The following is an 11,240-nucleotide window of genomic DNA, read 5'->3' as shown; positions in this document are numbered from 1 at the left end:
TCCTGATGTGTGATCTGTGATTCAGGGTCCGGCCTCCAGGTGGCGCTCTCCCCCAGCAGTCGTGTATGGTCCTGATGTGTGATCTGTGATTCAGGGTCTGGCCTCCAGGTGGCGCTCTCCCCCAGCAGTCGTGTATGGTCCTGATGTGTGATCAGTGATTCAGGGTTTGGCCTCCAGGTGGCGCTCTTCCCCAGCAGCCGTGTATGGTCCTGATGTGTGATCTGTGATTCAGGGTCCGGCCTCCAGGTGGCGCTCTCCCCCAGCAGTCGTGTATGGTCCTGATGTGTGATCAGTGATTCAGGGTCTGGCCTCCAGGTGGCGCTCTCCCCCAGCAGTCGTGTATGGTCCTGATGTGTGATCTGTGATTCAGGGTCTGGCCTCCAGGTGGCACTCTCCCCCAGCAGTCGTGTATGGTCCTGATGTGTGATCTGTGATTCAGGGTCCGGCCTCCAGGTGGCGCTCTTCCCCAGCAGTCGTGTATGGTCCTGATGTGTGATATGTGATTCAGGGTTTTGCATCCAGGTGGCGCTCTTCCCCAGCAGTCGTGTATGGTCCTGATGTGTGATCTGTGATTCAGGGTTTGGCCTCCAGGTGGCGCTCTTCCCCAGCAGTCGTGTATGGTCCTGATGGGTGATCTGTGATTCAGGGTTTGGCCTCCAGGTGGCGCTCTTCCCCAGCAGTCGTGTATGGTCCTGATGGGTGATCTGTGATTCAGGGTTTGGCCTCCAGGTGGCGCTCTTCCCCAGCAGTCGTGTATGGTCCTGATGTGTGATCTGTGATTCAGGGTCCGGCCTCCAGATGGAGGTCTTCCCAAGCATTCGTGTATGGTCCTGATGTGTGATCTGTGATTCAGCGTCCGGCCTCCAGATGGAGGTCTTCCCAAGCAGTCGTGTATGGTCCTGATGTGTGATCTGTGATTCAGGGTCTGGCCTCCAGGTGGCGCTCTCCCCCAGCAGTCGTGTATGGTCCTGATGTGTGATCTGTGATTCAGGGTTTGGCCTCCAGGTGGCGCTCTTCCCCAGCAGTCGTGTATGGTCCTGATGGGTGATCTGTGATTCAGGGTTTGGCCTCCAGGTGGCGCTCTTCCCCAGCAGTCGTGTATGGTCCTGATGTGTGATCTGTGATTCAGGGTCCGGCCTCCAGATGGAGGTCTTCCCAAGCATTCGTGTATGGTCCTGATGTGTGATCTGTGATTCAGGGTCCGGCCTCCAGATGGAGGTCTTCCCAAGCAGTCGTGTATGGTCCTGATGTGTGATCTGTGATTCAGGGTCTGGCCTCCAGGTGGCGCTCTCCCCCAGCAGTCGTGTATGGTCCTGATGTGTGATCTGTGATTCAGGGTCCGGCTTCCAGGTGGCGCTCTCCCCCAGCAGTCGTGTATGGTCCTGATGTGTGATCTGTGATTCCGGGTTTGGCCTCCAGGTGGCGCTCTCCCCCAGCAGTCGTGTATGGTCCTGATGTGTGATCTGTGATTCAGGGTCCGGCCTCCAGGTGGTGCTCTTCCCCAGCAGTCGTGTATGGTCCTGATGTGTGATCTGTGATTCAGGGTTTGGCCTCCAGGTGGCGCTCTCCCCCAGCAGTCGTGTATGGTCCTGATGTGTGATCTGTGATTCAGGGTTTGGCCTCCAGGTGGTGCTCTTTCCCAGCAGTCGTGTATGGTCCTGATGTGTGATCTGTGATTCAGGGTCCGGCCTTAATGTGGCGCTCTTCCCCAGCAGTCGTGTATGGTCCTGATGTGTGATCTGTGATTCAGGGTCCGGCCTTCATGTGGCGCTCTTCCCCAGCAGTCGTGTACGGTCCTGATGTGTGATCTGTGATTCAGGGTTTGGCCGCCAGGTGGCGCTCTTCCCCAGCAGTCGTGTATGGTCCTGATGTGTCATCTGTGATTCAGGGTCCAGCCTCCAGGTGGCGCTCTTCCCTAGCAGTCGTGTATTGTCCTGATGTGTGATCTGTGATTCAGGGTCCGGCCTCCAGGTGGCGCTCTTCCCTCAGCAGTCGTGTATGGTCCTGATGTGTGATCTATGATTCAGGGTCTGGCCTCCAGGTGGCGCTCTCCCCCAGCAGTCGTGTATGGTCCTGATGTGTGATTTGCGATTCAGGGTCAGGCCTCCAGGTGGCGCTCTCCCCCAGCAGTTGTGTATGGTCCTGATGTGTGATATGTGATTCAGGGTTTTGCATCCAGGTGGCGCTCTTCCCCAGCAGTCGTGTATGGTCCTGATGTGTGATCTGTGATTCAGGGTTTGGCCTCCAGGTGGCGCTCTTCCCCAGCAGTCGTGTATGGTCCTGATGTGTGATCTGTGATTCAGGGTTTGGCCTCCAGGTGGCGCTCTTCCCCAGCAGTCGTGTATGGTCCTGATGTGTGATCTGTGATTCAGGGTCCGGCCTCCAGATGGAGGTCTTCCCAAGCATTCGTGTATGGTCCTGATGTGTGATCTGTGATTCAGGGTCCGGCCTCCAGATGGAGGTCTTCCCAAGCAGTCGTGTATGGTCCTGATGTGTGATCTGTGATTCAGGGTCTGGCCTCCAGGTGGCGCTCTCCCCCAGCAGTCGTGTATGGTCCTGATGTGTGATCTGTGATTCAGGGTCCGGCCTCCAGGTGGCGCTCTCCCCCAGCAGTCGTGTATGGTCCTGATGTGTGATCTGTGATTCCGGGTTTGGCCTCCAGGTGGCGCTCTCCTCCAGCAGTCGTGTATGGTCCTGATGTGTGATCTGTGATTCAGGGTCCGGCCTCCAGGTGGCGCTCTTCCCCAGCAGTCGTGTATTGTCCTGATGTGTGATCTGTGATTCAGGGTCCGGCCTCCAGGTGGCGCTCTTCCCTCAGCAGTCGTGTATGGTCCTGATGTGTGATCTATGATTCAGGGTCTGGCCTCCAGGTGGCGCTCTCCACCAGCAGTCGTGTATGGTCCTGATGTGTGATTTGTGATTCAGGGTCCGGCCTCCAGGTGGTGCTCTTCCCCAGCAGTCGTGTATGGTCCTGATGTGTGATCTGTGATTCAGGGTCCGGCCTCCAGGTGGCGCTCTTCCCCAGCAATCGTGTATGGTCCTGATGTGTGATCTGTGATTCAGGGTCCGGCCTCCAGGTGGCGCTCTTCCCCAGCAGTCGTGTATTGTCCTGATGTGTGATCTGTGATTCAGGGTCCATCCTCCAGGTGGCGCTCTTCTCCAGCATTTGTGTATGGTCCTGATGTGTGATCTGTGATTCAGGGTCCGGCCTCCAGGCAGCGCTCTTGCCCAGCAGTCGTGTATGGTCCTGATGTGTGATCTGTGATTCAGGGTCCGGCCTCCAGGTGGCGCTCTTCCCCAGCAGTCGTGTATGGTCCTGATGTGTGATGTGTGATTCAGGGATTGGCCTCCAGGTGGTGCTCTTCCCCAGCAGTCGTGTATGGTCCTGATGTGTGATCTGTGATTCTGGGTCCGGCCTCCAGGTGGCGCTCTTCCCCAGCAGTCGTGTATGGTCCTGATGGGTGATCTGTGATTCAGGGTTTGGCCTCCAGGTGGCGCTCTTCCCCAGCAGTCGTGTATGGTCCTGATGTGTGATCTGTGATTCAGGGTCCGGCCTCCAGATGGAGGTCTTCCCAAGCATTCGTGTATGGTCCTGATGTGTGATCTGTGATTCAGGGTCCGGCCTCCAGATGGAGGTCTTCCCAAGCAGTCGTGTATGGTCCTGATGTGTGATCTGTGATTCAGGGTCTGGCCTCCAGGTGGCGCTCTCCCCCAGCAGTCGTGTATGGTCCTGATGTGTGATCTGTGATTCAGGGTCCGGCTTCCAGGTGGCGCTCTCCCCCAGCAGTCGTGTATGGTCCTGATGTGTGATCTGTGATTCAGGGTCTGGCCTCCAGGTGGCGCTCTCCCCCAGCAGTCGTGTATGGTCCTGATGTGTGATCAGTGATTCAGGGTTTGGCCTCCAGGTGGCGCTCTTCCCCAGCAGCCGTGTATGGTCCTGATGTGTGATCTGTGATTCAGGGTCCGGCCTCCAGGTGGCGCTCTCCCCCAGCAGTCGTGTATGGTCCTGATGTGTGATCAGTGATTCAGGGTCCGGCCTCCAGGTGGCGCTCTCCCCCAGCAGTCGTGTATGGTCCTGATGTGTGATCTGTGATTCAGGGTCTGGCCTCCAGGTGGCACTCTCCCCCAGCAGTCGTGTATGTTCCTGATGTGTGATCTGTGATTCAGGGTCCGGCCTCCAGGTGGCGCTCTTCCCCAGCAGTCGTGTATGGTCCTGATGTGTGATCTGTGATTCAGGGTCTGGCCTCCAGGTGGCACTCTCTCCCAGCAGTCGTGTATGGTCCTGATGTGTGATCTGTGATTCAGGGTTTGGCCTCCAGGTGGCGCTCTCCCCCAGCAGTCGTGTATGGTCCTGATACGTGATCTGTGATTCAGGGTCCGGCCTCCAGGTGGCGCTCTTCCCCAGCAGTCGTGTATGGTCCTGATGTGTGATCTGTGATTCAGGGTCCGGCCTTCATGTGGCGCTCTTCCCCAGCAGTCGTGTATGGTCCTGATGTGTGATCTGTGATTCAGGGTTTGGCCGCCAGGTGGCGCTCTTCCCCAGCAGTCGTGTGTGGTCCTGATGTGTGAACTGTGATTCAGGGTCCAGCCTCCAAGTGGCGCTCTTCCCCAGCAGTCGTGTATTGTCCTGATGTGTGATCTGTGATTCAGGGTCCGGCCTCCAGGTGGCGCTCTTCCCTCAGCAGTCGTGTATGGTCCTGATGTGTGATCTATGATTCAGGGTCTGGCCTCCAGGTGGCGCTCTCCACCAGCAGTCGTGTATGGTCCTGATGTGTGATTTGTGATTCAGGGTCCGGCCTCCAGGTGGTGCTCTTCCCCAGCAGTCGTGTATGGTCCTGATGTGTGATCTGTGATTCAGGGTCCGGCCTCCAGGTGGCGCTCTTCCCCAGCAATCGTGTATGGTCCTGATGTGTGATCTGTGATTCAGGGTCCGGCCTCCAGGTGGTGCTCTTCCCCAGCAGTCGTGTATTGTCCTGATGTGTGATCTGTGATTCAGGGTCCATCCTCCAGGTGGCGCTCTTCTCCAGCATTTGTGTATGGTCCTGATGTGTGATCTGTGATTCAGGGTCCGGCCTCCAGGCAGCGCTCTTGCCCAGCAGTCGTGTATGGTCCTGATGTGTGATCTGTGATTCAGGGTCCGGCCTCCAGGTGGCGCTCTTCCCCAGCAGTCGTGTATGGTCCTGATGTGTGATGTGTGATTCAGGGATTGGCCTCCAGGTGGTGCTCTTCCCCAGCAGTCGTGTATGGTCCTGATGTGTGATCTGTGATTCAGGGTCCGGCCTCCAGGTGGCGCTCTCCCCCAGCAGTCGTGTATGGTCCTGATGTGTGATCAGTGATTCAGGGTCTGGCCTCCAGGTGGCGATCTCCCCCAGCAGTCGTGTATGGTCCTGATGTGTGATCTGTGATTCAGGGTCCGGCCTCCAGGTGGCGCTCTCCCCCAGCAGTCGTGTATGGTCCTGATGTGTGATCTGTGATTCAGGGTCTGGCCTCCAGGTGGCGCTCTCCCCCAGCAGTCGTGTATGGTCCTGATGTGTGATCAGTGATTCAGGGTTTGGCCTCCAGGTGGCGCTCTTCCCCAGCAGCCGTGTATGGTCCTGATGTGTGATCTGTGATTCAGGGTCCGGCCTCCAGGTGGCGCTCTCCCCCAGCAGTCGTGTATGGTCCTGATGTGTGATCAGTGATTCAGGGTCTGGCCTCCAGGTGGCGCTCTCCCCCAGCAGTCGTGTATGGTCCTGATGTGTGATCTGTGATTCAGGGTCTGGCCTCCAGGTGGCACTCTCCCCCAGCAGTCGTGTATGGTCCTGATGTGTGATCTGTGATTCAGGGTCCGGCCTCCAGGTGGCGCTCTTCCCCAGCAGTCGTGTATGGTCCTGATGTGTGATATGTGATTCAGGGTTTTGCATCCAGGTGGCGCTCTTCCCCAGCAGTCGTGTATGGTCCTGATGTGTGATCTGTGATTCAGGGTTTGGCCTCCAGGTGGCGCTCTTCCCCAGCAGTCGTGTATGGTCCTGATGGGTGATCTGTGATTCAGGGTTTGGCCTCCAGGTGGCGCTCTTCCCCAGCAGTCGTGTATGGTCCTGATGGGTGATCTGTGATTCAGGGTTTGGCCTCCAGGTGGCGCTCTTCCCCAGCAGTCGTGTATGGTCCTGATGTGTGATCTGTGATTCAGGGTCCGGCCTCCAGATGGAGGTCTTCCCAAGCATTCGTGTATGGTCCTGATGTGTGATCTGTGATTCAGCGTCCGGCCTCCAGATGGAGGTCTTCCCAAGCAGTCGTGTATGGTCCTGATGTGTGATCTGTGATTCAGGGTCTGGCCTCCAGGTGGCGCTCTCCCCCAGCAGTCGTGTATGGTCCTGATGTGTGATCTGTGATTCAGGGTTTGGCCTCCAGGTGGCGCTCTTCCCCAGCAGTCGTGTATGGTCCTGATGGGTGATCTGTGATTCAGGGTTTGGCCTCCAGGTGGCGCTCTTCCCCAGCAGTCGTGTATGGTCCTGATGTGTGATCTGTGATTCAGGGTCCGGCCTCCAGATGGAGGTCTTCCCAAGCATTCGTGTATGGTCCTGATGTGTGATCTGTGATTCAGGGTCCGGCCTCCAGATGGAGGTCTTCCCAAGCAGTCGTGTATGGTCCTGATGTGTGATCTGTGATTCAGGGTCTGGCCTCCAGGTGGCGCTCTCCCCCAGCAGTCGTGTATGGTCCTGATGTGTGATCTGTGATTCAGGGTCCGGCTTCCAGGTGGCGCTCTCCCCCAGCAGTCGTGTATGGTCCTGATGTGTGATCTGTGATTCCGGGTTTGGCCTCCAGGTGGCGCTCTCCCCCAGCAGTCGTGTATGGTCCTGATGTGTGATCTGTGATTCAGGGTCCGGCCTCCAGGTGGTGCTCTTCCCCAGCAGTCGTGTATGGTCCTGATGTGTGATCTGTGATTCAGGGTTTGGCCTCCAGGTGGCGCTCTCCCCCAGCAGTCGTGTATGGTCCTGATGTGTGATCTGTGATTCAGGGTTTGGCCTCCAGGTGGTGCTCTTTCCCAGCAGTCGTGTATGGTCCTGATGTGTGATCTGTGATTCAGGGTCCGGCCTTAATGTGGCGCTCTTCCCCAGCAGTCGTGTATGGTCCTGATGTGTGATCTGTGATTCAGGGTCCGGCCTTCATGTGGCGCTCTTCCCCAGCAGTCGTGTACGGTCCTGATGTGTGATCTGTGATTCAGGGTTTGGCCGCCAGGTGGCGCTCTTCCCCAGCAGTCGTGTATGGTCCTGATGTGTCATCTGTGATTCAGGGTCCAGCCTCCAGGTGGCGCTCTTCCCTAGCAGTCGTGTATTGTCCTGATGTGTGATCTGTGATTCAGGGTCCGGCCTCCAGGTGGCGCTCTTCCCTCAGCAGTCGTGTATGGTCCTGATGTGTGATCTATGATTCAGGGTCTGGCCTCCAGGTGGCGCTCTCCCCCAGCAGTCGTGTATGGTCCTGATGTGTGATTTGCGATTCAGGGTCAGGCCTCCAGGTGGCGCTCTCCCCCAGCAGTTGTGTATGGTCCTGATGTGTGATATGTGATTCAGGGTTTTGCATCCAGGTGGCGCTCTTCCCCAGCAGTCGTGTATGGTCCTGATGTGTGATCTGTGATTCAGGGTTTGGCCTCCAGGTGGCTCTCTTCCCAGCAGACGTGTATGGTCCTGATGTGTGATCTGTGATTCAGGGTTTGGCCTCCAGGTGGCGCTCTTCCCCAGCAGTCGTGTATGGTCCTGATGTGTGATCTGTGATTCAGGGTTTGGCCTCCAGGTGGCGCTCTTCCCCAGCAGTCGTGTATGGTCCTGATGTGTGATCTGTGATTCAGGGTCCGGCCTCCAGATGGAGGTCTTCCCAAGCATTCGTGTATGGTCCTGATGTGTGATCTGTGATTCAGGGTCCGGCCTCCAGATGGAGGTCTTCCCAAGCAGTCGTGTATGGTCCTGATGTGTGATCTGTGATTCAGGGTCTGGCCTCCAGGTGGCGCTCTCCCCCAGCAGTCGTGTATGGTCCTGATGTGTGATCTGTGATTCAGGGTCCGGCCTCCAGGTGGCGCTCTCCCCCAGCAGTCGTGTATGGTCCTGATGTGTGATCTGTGATTCCGGGTTTGGCCTCCAGGTGGCGCTCTCCTCCAGCAGTCGTGTATGGTCCTGATGTGTGATCTGTGATTCAGGGTCCGGCCTCCAGGTGGCGCTCTTCCCCAGCAGTCGTGTATGGTCCTGATGTGTGATCTGTGATTCAGGGTCTGGCCTCCAGGTGGCGCTCTCTCCCAGCAGTCGTGTATGGTCCTGATGTGTGATCTGTGATTCAGGGTTTGGCCTCCAGGTGGCGCTCTCCCCCAGCAGTCGTGTATGGTCCTGATGCGTGATCTGTGATTCAGGGTCCGGCCTCCAGGTGGCGCTCTCCCCCAGCAGTCGTGTATGGTCCTGATGTGTGATCTGTGATTCAGGGTTTGGCCTCCAGGTGGTGCTCTTCCCCAGCAGTCGTGTATGGTCCTGATGTGTGATCTGTGATTCAGGGTCCGGCCTTAATGTGGCGCTCTTCCCCAGCAGTCGTGTATGGTCCTGATGTGTGATCTGTGATTCAGGGTCCGGCCTTCATGTGGCGCTCTTCCCCAGCAGTCGTGTACGGTCCTGATGTGTGATCTGTGATTCAGGGTTTGGCCGCCAGGTGGCGCTCTTCCCCAGCAGTCGTGTATGGTCCTGATGTGTGATCTGTGATTCAGGGTCCAGCCTCCAGGTGGCGCTCTTCCCCAGCAGTCGTGTATTGTCCTGATGTTTGATCTGTGATTCAGGGTTCGGCCTCCAAGTGGCGCTCTTCCCCAGCAGTCGTGTATTGTCCTGATGTGTGATCTGTGATTCAGGGTCCGGCCTCCAGGTGGCGCTCTTCCCTCAGCAGTCGTGTATGGTCCTGATGTGTGATCTATGATTCAGGGTCTGGCCTCCAGGTGGCGCTCTCCCCCAGCAGTCATGTATGGTCCTGATGTGTGATTTGCGATTCAGGGTCAGGCCTCCAGGTGGCGCTCTCCCCCAGCAGTCGTGTATGGTCCTGATGTGTGATCTGTGATTCAGGGTTCGGCCTCCAGGTGGCGCTCTCCCCCAGCAGTCGTGTATGGTCCTGATGTGTGATCTGTGATTCAGGGTTTGGCCTCCAGGTGGCGCTCTTCCCCAGCAGTCGTGTATGGTCCTGATGTGTGATCTGTGATTCAGGGTCTGGCCTCCAGGTGGCGCTCTTCCCCAGCAGTCGTGTATGGTCCTGATGTGTGATCTGTGATTCAGGGTTTGGCCTCCAGGTGGCGCTCTCCCCCATCAGTCGTGTATGGTCCTGATGTGTGATCTGTGATTCAGGGTTTGGCCTCCAGGTGGCGCTCCTCCCCAGCAGTCGTGTATGGTCCTGATGTGTGATCTGTGATTCAGGGTTTGGCCTCCAGGTGGCGCTCTTCCCCGGCAGATGTGTATGGTCCTGATGTGTGATCTGTGATTCAGGTTCCGGTCTTCCCCAGCAGTCGTGTATGGTCCTGATGTGTGATCTGTGATTCAGGGTTTGGCCTCCAGGTGGCGCTCTTCCCCAGCAGTCGTGTATGGTCCTGATGTGTGATCTGTGATTCAGGGTCCGGCCTCCAGGTGGCGCTCTCCCCCAGCAGTCGTGTATGGTCCTGATGTCTGATCAGTGATTCAGGGTCTGGCCTACAGGTGGCGCTCTTCCCCAGCAGTCGTGTATGGTCCTGATGTGTGATCTGTGATTCAGGGTTTGGCCTCCAGGTGGCGCTCTTCCCCAGCAGTCGTGTATGGTCCTGATGTGTGATCTGTGATTCAGGGTTTGGCCTCCAGGTGGCGCGCTTCCCAGCAGTCGTGTATGGTCCTGATGTGTGATCTGTGATTCAGGGTTTGGCCTCCAGGTGGCGCTCTTCCCCAGCAGTCGTGTATGGTCCTGACGTGTGATCTGTGATTCAGGGATTGGCCTCCAGGTGGCGTTCTACCCCAGCAGTCGTGTATGGTCCTGATGTGTGATCTGTGATTCAGGGTCCGGCCTCCAGGTGGCGCTCTCCCCCAGCAGTCGTGTATGGTCCTGATGTGTGATCTGTGATTCAGGGTACAGCCTCCAGGAGGCGCTCTTCCCCAGCAGTCGTGTATGGTCCTGATGTGTGATCTGTGATTCAGGGTTTGGCCTCCAGGTGGCGCTCTTCCCCAGCAGTCGTGTATGGTCCTGATGTGTGATCTGTGATTCAGGGTCAGGCCTCCAGGTGGCGCTCTTCCCCAGCAGTCGTGTATGGTCCTGATATGTGATCTGTGATTCAGGGTCAGGCCTCCAGGTGGCGCTCTCCTCCAGTAGTCGTGTATGGTGCTGATGTGTGATCTGTGATTCAGGGTTTGGCTTCCAGGTGGCGCTCTCCCCCAGCAGTCGTGTATGGTCCTGATGTGTGATCTGTGATTCAGGGTTTGGCCTCCAGGTGGCGATCTCCCCCAGCAGTCCTGTATGGTCCTGATGTGTGATCTGTGATTCAGGGTTTGGCCTCCAGGTGGCGCTCTTCCCCAGCAGTCGTGTATGGTCTTGATGTGTGATCTGTGATTCAGGGTCCGGCCTCCAGGTGGCGCTCTCCCCCAGCAGTCGTGTATGGTCCTGATGTGTGATCTGTGATTCAGGGTCCGGACTTCATGTGGCGCTCTTCCCCAGCAGTCGTGTATGGTCTTGATGTGTGATCTGTGATTCAGGGTTTGTCCTCCAGGTGGTGCTCTTCCCCACCAGTCGTGTATGGTCCTGATGTGTGATCTGAGATTCAGGGTCCGGCCTCCAGGTGGCGCTCTTCCCCAGCAGTCGTGTATTGTCCTGATGTGTGATCTGTGATTCAGGGTTTGGCCTCCAGGTGGCGCTCTCCCCCAGCAGTCGTGTATGGTCCTGATGTGTGATCTGTGATTCAGGGTCCGGCCTCCAGGTGGCGCTCTTCCCTCAGCAGTCATGTATGGTCCTGATGTGTGATCTGTGATTCAGGGTCCGGCCTCCAGGTGGCACTCTCCCCCAGCAGTCGTGTATGTTCCTGATGTGTGATCTGTGATTCAGGGTTCGGCCTCCAGGTGGCGCTCTTCCCCAGCAGTCGTGTATGGTCCTGATGTGTGATCTGTGATTCAGGGTTTGGCCTCCAGGTGGCGCTCTCCCCCAGCAGTCGTGTATGGTCCTGATGTGTGATCTGTGATTCAGGGTTTGGCCTCCAGGTGGCGCTCTTCCCCAGCAGTCGTGTATGGTCC

The sequence above is a fragment of the Phyllobates terribilis genome, unplaced genomic scaffold, assembly GCF_046119375.1.
Source record: "Phyllobates terribilis strain yellow unplaced genomic scaffold, ASM4611937v1 Scaffold_820__1_contigs__length_630855, whole genome shotgun sequence".
NCBI classification, from domain to species: Eukaryota; Metazoa; Chordata; class Amphibia; order Anura; family Dendrobatidae; genus Phyllobates; species Phyllobates terribilis.
This window is presented reverse-complemented; position numbering follows the sequence as displayed.